Source organism: Chiloscyllium plagiosum, unplaced genomic scaffold (assembly GCF_037043375.1).
Source record: "Chiloscyllium plagiosum isolate Xiang-an unplaced genomic scaffold, Cpla_swu_hap1 HiC_scaffold_13, whole genome shotgun sequence".
Taxonomy (NCBI): domain Eukaryota; kingdom Metazoa; phylum Chordata; class Chondrichthyes; order Orectolobiformes; family Hemiscylliidae; genus Chiloscyllium; species Chiloscyllium plagiosum.
In genome coordinates this window covers 7,444,888-7,460,930 of record NW_028270151.1, presented here as the reverse complement: position 1 = coordinate 7,460,930, position 16,043 = coordinate 7,444,888, and positions in this window count along the sequence as shown.

Below are 16,043 nucleotides of genomic sequence, written 5' to 3'. Positions count from 1 at the left end.
ATCCCAGTCTCAACCTTCCAACTTGCCACCGCCCTCTTGAAAGGTCTACCTGTCCATCTTCTTTCCCACCTATCTGCTCCACCCTCCTCTCCGACCTATCACTTTCAACCCCACCTTCATCTACCTATCACATTCCCAGCCACCTCCCATTTATCTCTCAGTCCCCTTGGCCCACAAGCTTCATTCCTGATGAAGGGCCTATGCCTTAAACGTCGATTCTCCTGCTTCTCAGATGCTGCCTGAATGGCTGTGCTTTTCCAGCACCACACTCTTCAACTCTAATCTCTAGCATCTGTAGTCTTCACTTTGTCCCACAATATCCCACAGTTCTTGATAGCTCAGTTATGGAATAAAATCTGAAACTGAGATACAGAGGAAGATATTAGTGTAGATTTGGTAAGTTTTAAGGTGCCAATTAAAGGAGAACAGAGAGGTAGCAAGGCGGAGAGCTTTAGGGAGAGAATTATAAAGATTTGGCTCTCAGCAATTGAAGGCACTAATGCTAAAGTGATTAAGATTGGGGATACTCAAGAGACCAGGATTAAAGGAGCACAGAAACCTCAAAACATTATAGGATGGAGGACAAGGAGACATGCCACTGTGAAGGGGTTTGAAAATAAGGATGGGAAACCTTAAAACTGACCTAAAATGAAAAATAGAAATTGCTGCAAAATTCTGCAGGTCTGGCAACAAGTATGGGGAGAAAGCAGAGTTAACATTTCAAGTCCAATGACTCTGATGAAGTTCTGTTCATTCTACTATTTCTACTTTAATTGATATATGTGAGAAGGATACAAGTGTATAAATACTTGAGAGTTGTCTCACAAACTTGATTTGAGTTTTTTTGAAGAAGTAACAAAGAGGATTAATGAGGGCAGAGTAGTAGATGTGATCTATATGGACTTCAGTAAGGCGTTTGACAAGGTTTCCCATGGGAGACTGGCTAACAAGGTCAGATCTCACAGAATACAGGGAGAACTAGCCATTTGGATACAGAACTGGCTCAAAGGTAGAAGACAGAGGGTGGTGGTGGAGGGTTGTCTTTCAGACTGGAGGCCTGTGACTAGTTTAGTGCCCCAAGGATCAGTGCTGGGTCCTCTACTTTTTGTCATTTATTTAAATGATTTGGATGTGAGCATAGGAGGTATAGTTAGTAAGTTTGTAGATGACACTAAAATTGGAGGTGTAGTGGACAGCGAAAAGGGTTACCTTAGATTACAACAGGATCTTGTCAGACGGGCCAATGGTCTGAGAAGTGGCAGGTGGAGTTTAATGCGAGGTGCTGCATTTTAGGAAAACAAATCTTAGCAGCACTTATACATTTAATGGTAAGGAGCAAGGGAGTGTTGCTGAACAAAGAGACCTTGGAGTGCAGGTTCATAGCTTCTTGAAAGTGGAGTTGCAGGTAGATAGGATAGTGAAGAAGGTGTTTGGTATGCTTTCCTTTATTGGTCAGAGTATTGAGTACAGGAATTGGGAGGTCATGTTGTGGCTGTACAGGACATTGGTTCGGCCACTGTTGGAATATTGTGCACAATTCTGGTCTCCTTTCAATTGGAAAGGTGCTGTGAAACTTGAAAGGATTCAGAAAAGATTTACAAGGATGTTGCCGGTGTTGGAGGATTTGAGCTATAGGGAGAGGCTGAATAGGCTGGAGCTGTTTTCCCCGGAGGCTGAGGGGTGACTTTATAGAGGTTTATAAAATCCTGGGGGCATAGATAAGATAAATAGACAAAGTCTTTTCCCTGGGGTGGGAGAGTCCAGAACTAGAAGGCATAGGTTTAGGGTGAGAGGGAAAGATATAAAAGAGATCTAAGGGGCAAACTTTTCACGCAGAGGGTGGTGTGTGTATGGAATGAGCTGCCACAGGAAATGATGGAGGCTGGTACAATTGCAACATTTAAAAGGCATCTGGATGGGTATATGAAAAGAAAGGGTTTAGAAGGATATGGGCCAAGTGCTGGCAGTTGGGACTAGATTGGGTTGGGATATCTGGTTGACATGGAAGGGTTGGACTGAATGTTTCCGTGCTGTACATCTCTATGACTCTAAGTACCTTAGCATATGAAGAATGAAATTAATCACATTATGCAAACTAAATCAGAGATATTTCAAGCTGCTAACATTATTTTAATGACAAAGTATCATTAACTAAAAATGCCTCCTCAATCAGTAGTGATGCCCATGCTGCATTTTTAACAGTTGTGTGTATTACTGCCCATCTCAACATGTCCACCAGATGGCAGAAGAACACCTTGCCATCATTTCCCATCTCTTTTATACTATTAGTGGGAAAATCAATGTAAAATGCTGATGAATCATCCAATAATGACAGGGGAAAAGTACCAGTATCCATCCATAATTAGAGGACCTTTGTGATATTAAATCTCAGAATCACAGAAACGTGATGGCTTGAAGGAGACCATTCAGCCCATCATGTCTGCACAGGCTCTTTAAGTGAGCATCATTATCTATCAATCTCCTGATTTTATCCCATACCCCTGTATACTACTTTTTATCCAAATAATCACCCATTTCTCTCTTTTTCTCATAAGTCTGTTGTGTGGCACAGCATCAAAGGCATCCTGGAAGTCAACCAAACCACATTAACCACCCTCAAAAAAACTCCAGCAAAATAGTTAAACATGATTTCCTCTTTAAAAATCCACGCCGATTCTTCCTAGTCAACCCACCTTTTTCCATGCAATTGCTAATTCTGTACCAATTAATTGTTTTTAGAAGCTTTCCCACCACTAAAGCTAAACTGACATTGGGTTTTAATTATTGGGCTTATCCTTACGACCTTTTTTTTAATATAGATATTTTTATTAGAAATTTAACATTTTTACAAGTTTACAAAAATAAACAAACTCTCAAGTACAAACATTGATATACAATTAAATCTTAAATATATAATAACCAAAATTTAACAAAAGAAAAATACAGAGAAAGAAAAAAAAACAAAACTCAACTAACTACTAATCTAACCTACAACTAACCAGAGTGTATATTTAAGTCTCTTACATTATTCAAATAAGAGAAAGAAAACAAAAACCAACGGATAACACAGAAATTGGGTAGTGAGATACATGCTCGGAATGTGTTAACATCAAATGTAACAAAACCCGTATTCGTGTGGGATTCCTCTCCCAAGGGGCCCCTGACCAGCCAGGTTCGTAATCTCAATTAAATAAAAGCCCTTTTTCTTGTTAAGATAGCTGAAATATCTGTATTCATATAGTTCAAGAAGGGCTGCCATATTTTATGAAATAATTCGGTCTTTCGGTGCACCATATTTGTAAGGCAGTCAAGGGGAATACATTCCATAATTAATCTGTGCCAGGGGGGCCCTCAGCCACCCAGTTTACCAAAATATTTTTCCTTGCACAGAAAGAGAGAATAGAAAATAGTCTCTTCCCGTGCATATCCAGGGAGGGTAAGTTCGAAAAGCCCACAAGGAGAGATATAGGGTTCACTTTAATTTCCGTTCCTAAAATTTCTGTCAGGGTACTTGGTACTTTAGTCCAGTATCTACGGATCTTATGACAGGTCCATAGGCAATGTACAAGAGTGCCCACCTCTATTTTACATTTGGGACATATTGGAGATGCTCCTACCTTAAATTTTGCCAATCAATCCGGTGCTATATGGGCCCTATGCAGTATCTTCAGCTGGATAGCCTGAGTTCTGTTACAGATGGTGATTCTTCTGGCGTTTTCCCAAATGTCATTCCACGTTTCTATAGAGATTTCTAGTCCCAATTCCTGATCCCATGTTTTAAGCAGATTGTCCATATCTCCGGATACTTCATCATGTAATAAATGATAAATAGTACTGACGGAAGATGCCCCCATTGGTCGTAGTACTCTACATTCTCTATCTGATTTATAAAGACTATCTAATAACGTAGTCTTCTTCTGTATATAATCTCGAATTTGGAAGTATCGAAAGAGGTCTCCATTGGGTAATCCGAATTTCTGACGCAGCTGTTCAAAAGACATCAGGACCCCATCTTTAAATAGGTCCCCTAGACATGAGATACCCCTGGCTCTCCAGAGTTTAAAAGTGGCATCTGTAAACGCCGGTTGGAATCCCCATGCTCCCACTATCGGCGCATAGGGGATGTTTTATGTGAGTTGCCCTCATTTTGCCACATTATATTCCAAGCTTTAATTGTGTTTAGTATAACAGGGTTTTTACAGTGATCCGTACTGATTTTCCTCTTATCTGAAAATAAAAGGTTAACAAGTGGGTATTTTACTTGAGAAGCCTCGATGTCCACCCAGATTGATTGCGGATCAGACAAGACCCAATCAGCTATGTAACTTAATAGGGAACTTAACTGATATTTCCTAAAATCTGGGAAGTCCAAGCCTCCCCTTGCCTGTGGAAGCTGTAGCTTCTTCAGCTTAATGAGGGGCCGTCTATGATTCCAGATAAAGGAACCCACCAGCCATATAATTTACGTAGTGCCAGCCTCTGCAGCATCACCGGAAGCATTCTCATAGGATATAGGAGACGGGGCAGGACATTCATTTTAATTAGTGCTATTCTACCCAGCCAGAAAATTGGCAGGTCTCCCCATCGCTGGAGGTCCTGCCTTATCCTTTCCAGTAAATCACAAAGTTAGTCTTGTATAACTGACCAAATACTGGGGTAATAAAAATGCCTAAATATAAGAAACCCGAAAGGGAAAGTGGGATCCGTCCACTAAGTGGGGTATCATAGCAAGGCCACCCATTGGCTTAGCCTCCGATTTTAAAAAAATAATTTTATAGCCTGAGAATGCGCTAAATGTATTAATAACTTGGATTAAGCGAGGTACGGACATCAGAGGATTATTAAGGAATAGAAGAACATCATCTGCATAAAGGGTAATTTTATGTTTACCTGTACCAATCCTTGGGGCTGTTATATTAGGATCAGCCCATATAGCTTCTGCTAGTGGTTCAATTATTAGTGTAAATAACAATGACGAGAGAGGACATCCCTGACGGCAGCCCCTACCCACACTGAAGCTATCTGAACCTAATCCATTGGTAACCACAACTGCTTTGGGATCACTATACAATGTTGAGACCCATTTGGTAAACACCTTTCCAATGCCAAACCTTTCCAATGTGTAAAACAAATATGACCATTCAACCCTATCGAATGCCTTTTCCGCGTCTAATGAGACTATTAATCCTGGTATCTTTCCCTGATGGCAGGCTTGAATCACATTCAAAACCCTTCTAATATTATTGGATAATCTACGGCCCTTAATAAACCCCATCTGATCCTCCTTTATGATATGTGGCAATACCCTTTCTCGTCTCAATGCTAACGTTTTAGAAAGGATTTTAAAATCTACATTTAGCAAGGATATTGGTCTGTATGACGCACAATCTTCTGGATCCTTTCCTTTTTTAAGGATAAGAGAGATATTTGCCTTTCAGCGAAGGCGGGAGACAGCCCTGACTGTATGCGTAGTTATACATGTCCATAAGTTGACCAGCTAATATTCTTGTAAATTCTTTATAGAATTCAGCTTGAAAACCATCTGGGCCAGGTGCCTTACCGCTCTGAAGTTGTCTGATTGCGTCAAGTATTTCTTGAACTGTTAGGGGAGCATTTAAGACCGATACCTGTTCCGGAGTTAGGTCCAGAAAGGTCAAATTTTAAAAAATTATTGCATCCTCCTAGTCCTGTCTTCACAATCCTGCGATTTATATAAATCAGAATAAAATTTTCTAAAGATTGCACTAATCCTTTTATGATCATGAGTCAAAATACCCGTACTTTCCTTGATAGACGTGATAGTTTGAGGGGCCTTTTTTTTCTTTGCAAGAAATGCTAAGTATCTACCTGGTTTGTTGCCAAATTCATATAACCTTTGTTTTGCAAATAATATTTCCCTCTTAGCCGTTTGGGTAAGCGTGGTGTTTAGAACTGTCCTAAGGGCTGTAATCCTTTGCAATTTGATAATAGAAGGTCTATCAGCGTATGCTGTTTCAGCTGCTTTTAAGCGAGCTTCAAGCAGACGCTGTTGTTCTCCCTTTAATTTTTTCTGGGTCGCTGAGTAAGAGGTGATCAAACCTCGCGCGTAAGCTTTGATGGTCTCCCACATCATTGTTGGGTTGCTAGCCGTACCTAAATTCATTTCTAAAAAAGTTTTAAATTCTTGAGAGAAGTACTTAACAAATTTACTATCTTTCATCAGGAAGGGGTCCATACGCCAATGCCGAGGGGATGTCCTGTTGTTCCTCGCCTTGATTTCCATATATACAGCAGAGTGATCGGAAATTGCTATACTGCCTATTTTACAGGATGATATGGAATTTTAAAAAATCGAGGGGGCAAAAAACATATCAATTCTGGTAAGACATTTATGTGGATTGGAGTAAAAAGAAAAATCTCTGCCCTGTGGATGAAGACATCTCCATACATCTACTAATCCTAATTTTTTGTTCAGATCCACCAATTGTCTGGATCTGGGAGGTACTCTTGGGAATCCTATCTATTTCCGGATCCATAATACAATTAAAGTCTCCCCCTATAATTGTATGACGGGCACCAAGAGCCATCAATTTTGAGAAGGCTTCCGTTATAAATTTAAAGGGGTGTGCCGGAGGGCAATACAAATTTAAAATCCCATATTCCTCTCCATTTATAAGGGCTTTAATCAGAATATATCGTCCAGATTCGTCTTTTATCTGATTAAGGATTTTGAAAGAGAAATTCTTCCGAATAAGAATAACAACTCCCCTACTTTTTGAGCTAAAAGAAGAAAAAAAGGCCTGATCAAATCCACCCTGTCGTAATTTCAAGTGTTCTTTATCCAACAGGTCTCCTGTAGGAGAGCTATATCAACTCTTTCTTGAGATTTGATAATATTTTCTTCCTTTTGACTGGCCAATTACTCCCCTTGACATTCCAGGTGCACCACTTAACCGACTGATCAACCATAATCGTCCGGGCAAATCCGAGACCCCTCGGGAGGGGAAACCCTACCAGAACATCCCGAGCATAGAGCATATAAAATTCACAAAAATAAAGGCTCTCTAATACACTCACAACAGTATAATAAAAAACTATTTCTAAATAATAAAAAAAATAAAACGTATTTAAATGGAGATTTTCCCCTTTGTTCCCAGGGCATGTCACTTCCTTTCCAAAGGTCCATCTTATCCTCTCCCAACCAGTGCCCCACCCTTGACCCAGGCACTCCTCAATAGGATGAGGAGAATTCAAATATACTACAAAGCTAGAGTTAACAGTGAGCACCCTACCTCCACACCCACACCAACACCTGAATATATTTGGTAATGTTAATACCATGTATAAACATATGTAACTATAAAATTACAACCTCAACAAATAATAATTAAATATAATAATACAAAATAACAAGGGAAAACAACCCCGCTCCTAGAGACAGAGGTAAAATAGAATAAGGTAACCACCTCCCCCCACCAACATTAACTAGACCCCCCGGTTATATATATAGAATAATTTTTAAAAACCCCAAGGGGGGGGGGGGGGGGGGGAGAGAGTTAAATAGAGAACAAATAAATAAATCCCTCTCTCCACCCCCCAAGATAATATTCAACAGTAAGGTTAAAAAAAAAGAAAAGGGGAGATATAAACCGGAGTGGGGGGAAGGCAAACCAACATCCATTATCTCTTACAATTTATCTAAGAGAGTCCAAAACTTCCTTAGCCTTTTCCAGTGATCCAAAGTTATACATGGATCCTTCATGGTTAAAGCGTAGCGTCGCTGGGTAGCGTAAGGAGTACTGAATATTTAAGTCCCTTAAACACTTCTACGCCTCATCGAATGTCTTCCTCTTTCGGACCAAGCTGGGGAAAAGTCCTGGAATAACATGATCTTGGATCCTTTATAGATCATGGCTTGGGACTCTTTTCCAAGATTTCTAGAGACTTCTAGAAGTATCTGCGCCTCCTTATAGCTCTGCAGCTGGAACAGGACCAGGCGGGGACGCTGGCTCGAGCCGGGCCCGCGTATTGCAACCCGGTAGGCCCATTCTACCCTTACCTGGCCTAATCCAGCCTCCAGAGTTAACAGCTGTGGCAGCCACTGTTCGAGAAACGCTGTAAGCTGGCCTTTCGGGAAGGCCCAGCAAACGAATATTTTTTCGACGACCTCGATTATCGAGGTCATCAATATGATTCTCTAAGGTCCGGACTCACTATTCGAGAGTCTGGACCTGATCCACGGCCAATTGCGCTGTAGTTTCGGAGGTCGCGGCCTTTAGCTCCGCCCATCCGACTCGGCGCTCGATTTCCTTAATGTCTCGGTCGTGCTTTTGCAGCGCGGCCGAGAGTGAGTCCCATCGACTTTGGGATTCTTCAATAAAAGCATCGATCTTCGCATCCAGTTTGGAGATGATTTCCACGAGGCTCGCCACCGTAGGTAAGTCCCCCGGGGCGGCTGCGGATGCCTCAGCGGCAGCTGGAGAGGGTGGGGGAGGGGTTCCTGCTTGCTTTGAGCTGTGGGATCCCTTCCCTTTAGTCATTTTTACTGAAGATTAGATTGTTTAAATTTAATACTAAGCAACTAATTAAATTAAACAGCTATTTTAAATGATTTGGTGAGTGTGATGGGGGGTGGGTGACCCACTTTGCCCAAGTCTTGGGAGGAGCACTGTAGACTCAGACTTGCTGGTTCGCCGCCATCTTGGATCCCCCTACAACCTTTCTTAAACAAGGTGATAATGTTTACAATTCTCCAGTCTTCTGGTACCTCCCTCAACTCCAGGGAAGACTTAAAGGTTATGGCTAATGTCTCTGCAGTTTCCATTCTCACCTCCTTCAATATAAATGGATGCATCTCATCCAGTCCCAGTGCTTTGTCACGTTTAAATCTGACCAACACCCTTACTAATTTTAGACCTTTCTAATGACATAATTTCCTCCTCTGTCACCATGGTTTAAGTAGCAACTCCTTCTTTGGTAAAGACAGAAGCAAAGTATTTATTTGACATTTCAACCATGCCAACCGCCTCAATGCTTAACCCCTTTCTGCTCCCTAATCAACCATGCTCCTCTGATTACCAGTATTTTGCTATTTATATTCTGGTAAAAGGTTTTTGGGTATCCCTTTACAAACTGTGATTTGCAGAACTAGGGTTATGGAAAAAAAATGATGTCATTTATAATCTCACTCAATTAAAGAACTCTGAAATGGTAACCTAAAATTTTATCTTACTACTCTGTGGAGTGGGGAAGTGGTTAACATATTTGGCTGGATGGCTGTTCTGTGATTCAGCATAAGACTAGCAAAAATGTAGCAGCACTTACTTTGGGTATCATCCATACTTAGAAGACCTTTGTGACATTGAATTGTAAAATCACAGAAATATTATGGCTAGGAGGAGGCCATTCAGTTCATCATGTCTGCACTGATTCTTCAAGTGAGCATCATTACCTTGTGTCAATCTCCTACTTTCTCTCCATATCCTTGCACACTGTGGGGTTCAATTTCTGCACTGGCTGAGATTACCAGGAAAGATTCTCTTTCTCTTTCTCAACCTTTCTCCTGAGGTTAAAATACCACCAATTATCTCTCTGATGAGAATGCAGTGCTATGGTCTGGTAAGACTATGATGACTTTATCTTTCGTGAGCATAAGTGACTTAAGTTATGATCAGGATGAAAATATTTTGCTGACACATCAGTTAAAGGCTGTACATCTGATTCTAAAGCCCATCTGCTAAAACAATCAGTATAACATCATTTTTGAGATGGAGGAGGCCACTTGAAAATAGCACACATTGATAGGATATTCATTTTGTCAGATTAACATATCAGATAACATACCAGTAAGTCTCTGGCAGAAATTTTCATCAAACCCTTAAGCAGAAACTGGATAACTTGGACAAGCTGAGAAAATAACTTGCATAAGAGTTCCCGCTGTGAGTCTCAAACCCAACACAGGCTAGCACACTGGATGCCAGTTCAGAATTATTTCCTATACAACAGTATAATTGTATACCACGGGGAAAAATAATAACATTGCAACATCTCTGCCAGCAGGTTTCCCTTTGTTTAAGAAAAGACTTTATGCATTGAAAGGCTCTGTATTCTTTGGCAGCTGGTGAGGAAAATAATGAATGTAAAAAATTCCTGTCAAAAGAATGAGCTGATGAATTCATAGGGCACACTGGTGTCTAGGCATCTGGGAAAAATCATCTGAATTAAAATTAGTTAAACGTGGTTACCAAAAAAATTAAAGCAGCTAGATTTTTAAAATTCTTTCATGGCATGTGAAATTTCTGGAAAAAGCAGCATCTGTTGCCTGTTCTGAAATGCACTTGAGAGGGTGAATGTGAGCTGCCTTCTTGAACTGCTCCAATCCATCCAGAATAAAGGCAAAATACTACAACTGCTGGAAATCTGAAACCAACAAAAAGAAATTTTGAGAAACTCAACAAATCTGGCAGCATCTGTGGAGAGAGAAACCGTGTTAATGCTCTTGAGTCCAATGTGACTCTTCTGCAGAACTCAACTTATTCAGATAAGTCATATCAAACCTGAAACGTTAACTCTGTTTCTCTCTCTCCAGATGCTGCCAGACCTGTGGAGATTCTTAAGCATTCTCTTTGCTTGTTTCAGTACATGAAGTGTAAGGATACCCACAGTGCGATTAAGTAGAGCATTCTAAGGCCCATAGACTGTGAAGGAATGGTGATACAATTCCAAGCCAGGATGGTATGTGGTTTGGAGTTGAATTTGCAGGTTCCCATGCATCTAATAGTCTTGTCCTTCTTGATGACAGAGGTCGCAAGTTTGAAAGATACTGTTGAAGAAGCTTTGCTGAGTTGCTGCCATGCTGCTTGTAAATGGCACACACATCTGCAACAGTGGAAGGAATGAATGTTGAAGGAGCTGAATGGGATGCCAGCCGAGTGGGTCATTTTTCCCAATTGGTGATGAGTTTTATGAGTGTTGTTGGAACTGCAGCCATCAGGCAAGTGGGCAGCACTCCAACACATTCCAGACTTATAGCTTGCAGACAGTGGACAGGCTTCAAGGAGTCAGGAAGTGGGTTAATCACAGAATTCCCAGACTTTGACCTGCTCTTGTAACCACTGTATTTATGAGTGGTCCAGTTCAAGTTTTGGTCAAAAGTGAATCCTAAGATGTTGATGATGAGTGTTTCACCAAACATAATACTGTAGAAATGATCAGATTTTTACCTTGTTAAAGGTAGTCTCGACTTGTCATTTCCCTAGCTCATATCTTAACTGCTGCTTATCAACCCAAACCTGAAATTTATCCAGGTCTTGCTGCATATTGGCATGGACTACCTCAGAATCTGAACAATGTATGATCAGAAAACATTCCCACATCAGACCTTAATTTGGAGGTGAAGTCATTGATGGGGCACATGGGATGGTTAGTATACTATAGGAAACTCCTGGAGAGATGGTTTGGTGGTAAGTCTCGGGTCATTCTCATTCATTAAACTCATGAAACATGTGGATATGCACAGGAAATTAAACACAACTGAAGAAACAATTTGATCTGGCTTAAGTATACTAAAAGAATAAAAAACAGAAACTGCAGGAGCAGGAGATTATCAACAGATATGAATAAATATGATTGAGCTACTGACATGTGGATGTCATCACGTAAGGGATTACGGTATGCATCTATTTTCTACTAATCAACAGTACTTCTCTTAGCATTTCCTCGCACACATTTTTTCCCCCTTTGGGGAATTGCTGGAAGGATTGTTGGTGGGTGATTATCAACCCAGTGAATCTATCATAGAGTCAGAGTCATACAGCATGGATACAGACCCTTCGAGGTATTGGAGTGCAGGTTCATAGCTCCTTGAAAGTGTAGTTACAGGTAGACAGGATAATGAAATAGGCATTTGGTATGCTTGCCTTTATTGGTCAGTGCGTTGAGTACAGGAGTTGGGAGGTCATGTTGCAGCTGTATAGGACATTGGTTAGGCGACTTTTGGAAAACTGCATTCAATTCTGGTCTCCCTATTACAGGAAGAATGTTGTGAAATTTGAAAGGGTTCAGAAAAGATTTACAAAGATGTTGCCAGGGTTGGAGATTTGGTAGGCTGAATGGGCTGGAGCTATTTTCCCTGGATCACGGAGGCTAAGGGGTGACCTTTATAGGGGTTTATAAAATCAAGAGGGACATGGATAGGGTGAATGGACAAGGTCTTATTCCTGGAGTAGGTAGTCCAACCCTAGAAGACTGAGAGGGGAAAGATTTAAAAGGAATCTAAGAGGCAACTTTTTCATGCAGAGGGTGGCACGAGTCTGGATTGAGCTGCCAGAGGAAGTGGTGGAGGCTGGTACAATTGCAACATTTAAAAGGCATCTGGATGGGAATATGAATAGGAAGGATTTGGAGGGATATGGGCCAAATGCTGGCAAATGGGACTAGATTTATTTAGGATATCTGGTCAGCCCATGAACGAGTTGGACTGAAGAGTCTGTTTCCCTGCTGCACGTCTTTGTGTCACCAGTCCATGCTGACCATGTTCCCAAACCAAACTAGTCCCACCTGCCTGCACTTGGCCCATATCCCCCTGAACCTTTCCTATTCATGTATTTGTCCAAATGTCTTTTAAATGTTGCAACTGTACCTGTATCTAACACTTTCTCTGGCAGTTCATTTCACACACAAAATATTCTCTTGTGTAAAAACGTTTCCCCTCATATCCTTTGTAAATCTTTCATTTCTCACCTTAAAGCTATGCCCCCTAGTTTTGAACTCATGCATCCTAAGGAAATGACCCTTGTCATTCACCTTATCTATGCCCCTCATGATTTTATAAACCTCAATAACATCACCCTTCAACCTCCTACACTCCAGTGAAAAAAGTCCTCGTCTTTCCAGTCTATTTTTATATCTCAAGCCCTGCATTCCTGACAACATCCTGGTCAATCTTTTATAAACTCCTTCCAGTGTAATAATATCCTTCCTATAAAAGGGCAACCAGAATTATACACTGTACTCCAGAAGAGGCCTCATCAACGTCCTGTACAACCTCAACATCACATCCCAACTTTTATACTCAAAGGTCTGAGCAATGAAAGTAAGGATGCTAAATGCCATCTTAACCACCTTCTGCCGCATCTGCTCCCAGGAGGACCAGTTCCAGATAGCCTCCTCCTTCAAAGACTGCAATTTCCCCTCCCCCATGGTCGATATTGCCTTACAACAAATCTCCTCCACTTCCCACACCTCCGCTCTCGATCCCCACCCCCTCCAACCGCAACAAGGACAGAACCCCCACAACCCAGTCCTCACCTTCCACCTCACCAACCTCCACATACATCGCATTATACTCTGCCGTTTCCACTACCTACAAACAGACTCACCACCAGTGATATTTTTCCCTCCCTACCCCTATCTGCGTTCTGTAAAGACCATTCCCTCTGTGACTCTCTTGTTAGGTCCATGCCCTCCACCAACCCACCCTCCCCTCCTGGCATCTTCCACTGCCACTGCAAGAATTACAAAATCTACACCCATACAGTCCCCCTTACCTCCGTCCAAGGCCACAAAGGAGCCTTCCACATCCGTTAGAGATTTACCTGCACTTACACACATGTCATCGACTGTATCCGTTGCTCCCAATGTGGTCTTCTCAACATTGGGGAGACACTTGTGGAACACTTCAGAGAACATCTCTGGGACACCCGCATGAAACAACCCCACTGCTCCGTGGTCGAACACTTTAATTCCCCCTCCCACTCCGCAGGACATGCAGGTCCTGGGCCTCCCCCACTGCCAAACTATTACCACCAAATGCCTGCAGGAAGAACGCCTCACCTTTCGCCTTGGGACCCTCCAATCACACGGGATCAATTTCCTCATTTCCCCTCCCCCCATCTTACCCTCGATCCAACCTTCCAACTTGGCACCACCCTCTTGACCTGCCCTACCTGTCCATCTTCCTTCCCACCTAACCACTCCACGTTATAACCTTCACCCCCTACTTCATCTCCCTATCACATTCTCAACTACCTTCCCTCCAGCCCCACCTACCCCCTCCCATTTATCTCTCCGCCCCCTTGGGCCACCCCCTCATTCCTGATGAAGCATTTATGCTCGAAACGTCAATTGTCCTGCTCCTCAGATGCTGCCCTGACTGGCTGTGCTATTCCAGCACCACACTTCGACTGATTTCTAGCATTTGCAGTGCTCACTTTCTCCCTTCTTAACCACCCTGGCTACCTGTGATGTAAATTTCGAAGAATTCTGTACCTGAACCCCTAGATCTCTCTGTTCTACACCCCAACCCATTGCCCTACCATTAATTGTATAAGTCTATACTGTCTTTGTCTATATTTCCAAAATACAATATCTTGTATCATCAATTCATCTTCTGTGATCCATGGCACTGATGAAATGCATAGCCATCATGATATTCCTTCAGTGGAGATGAACAATTTTCATTTGGTAAGAGCATTTCTTTTTGGATTCTGCGTTGTCATATGGTTAGCATTTTCATTGGCTTCAATATATTCTTGGCTATTTAAAGTTCAGCCCTCCTAAATTTCCCTCTCAAAGAAACTGTTTGTCTAGAGTTCAAAGCCCTCTATGGTCACATATCAGACATGACCCAAAGCTGCATTTTGGAGTTGGTTAATTCAGTTGGCTGGATGGCTGGTTTGTAATGTAGAGTGATGCTACATTGTGGGTTCAATTCCTGCACTGGCTGAGGTTACCAAAAATAATTCTCCTTCTCAATCTCTCCCCTCACCTGAGGTAGGTGTGGTGATCCTCCGGTTAAAAAACCACCACTGCCTCTCTAACGAGGGAGCATTCCTATGGTCTGGTAAGACTGTGTTGAGTTTAGCTTTTTATTCAAGCATGGAGGGGAGCAAGTACTTCAGTCAACGTAAAATTTAAGCTCCCAGAATAGAATACAAAAATTTTTATATGAGCAAGTTATTAGTAGTTACATATACTTGCAAATAGAACCTAAATAGTTAACACTGTTAAACAATCACCTCAGCATTTGAGAGTGCACAAACCCTGCATGCCTCAAGGGCACAATCAATACTGTATCAAATTACTGAATTTTAAACTGTTACCATCAGGATAAAAACAATGACGGCAGATGCTGGAAACCAGATTCTGGATTAGTGGTGCTGGAAGAGCACAGCAGTTCAGGATTTTACTGCTCCTCGGATGCTGCCTGTTACCATCAGGGACCTTGCACAGATTCCTGGGCTCATTTTCACAATTCTGATAAGGCTTAGTTACATTCAGGCTTGTACACATTTAGACTTGCTGATTTTTACATTCATGAGAATTCTTGTGGTTACCAAATCTTATGATTTGGAGATGCCGGTGTTGGACTGGGGTGTACAAAGTTAAAAATCACTCAACACCAGGTTATAGTCCAACAGGTTTAATTGGAAGCACACTAGCTTTCGGAGCGACGCTCCTACATCAGGTGATAGTCACTATCACCTGATGAAGGAGCGTCGCTCCGAAAGCTAGTGTGCTTCCAATTAAACCTGTTGGACTATAACCTGGTGTTGTGTGATTTTTAACCAAATCTTATATTACACTCTTTACACAATCTTTTTAAGTTTATTCGCCTTCGCCCTCCTGATAGAGTACAGTTCCAGGGATTCTGAAGTTTACAACTGAATATCTATCTATTAAAATTCTCTAATTTTCACATGTAATCACAAAAAAGTGCTTAATGCTGTTTTAAAATAAGGCTCTTTTCTAAAATTAATTGCACAAGGATCCAAATAAATGTAGTTCTCTCCTAAAATATGGAAATGAATGGTTACATTGACACTAAAGCAGCTATAACACAATCCATCATTACACTAAGCTGCAGTGCCCAAATGTTGTTTTATGGCTGCAAATATCCACATGATCAATTCCCAATTTTGTGTGGGTTCACACAATTCATGTAAAAATCCAAATAAGATCATAAGACCATAAGAAATACAAACTGGAGTAGGCCATTTGGCTCCCCTAATCTGATATTCCTCACATCAAATTGCCTGCACCTCCCCATAATCCTTGATTCCCCT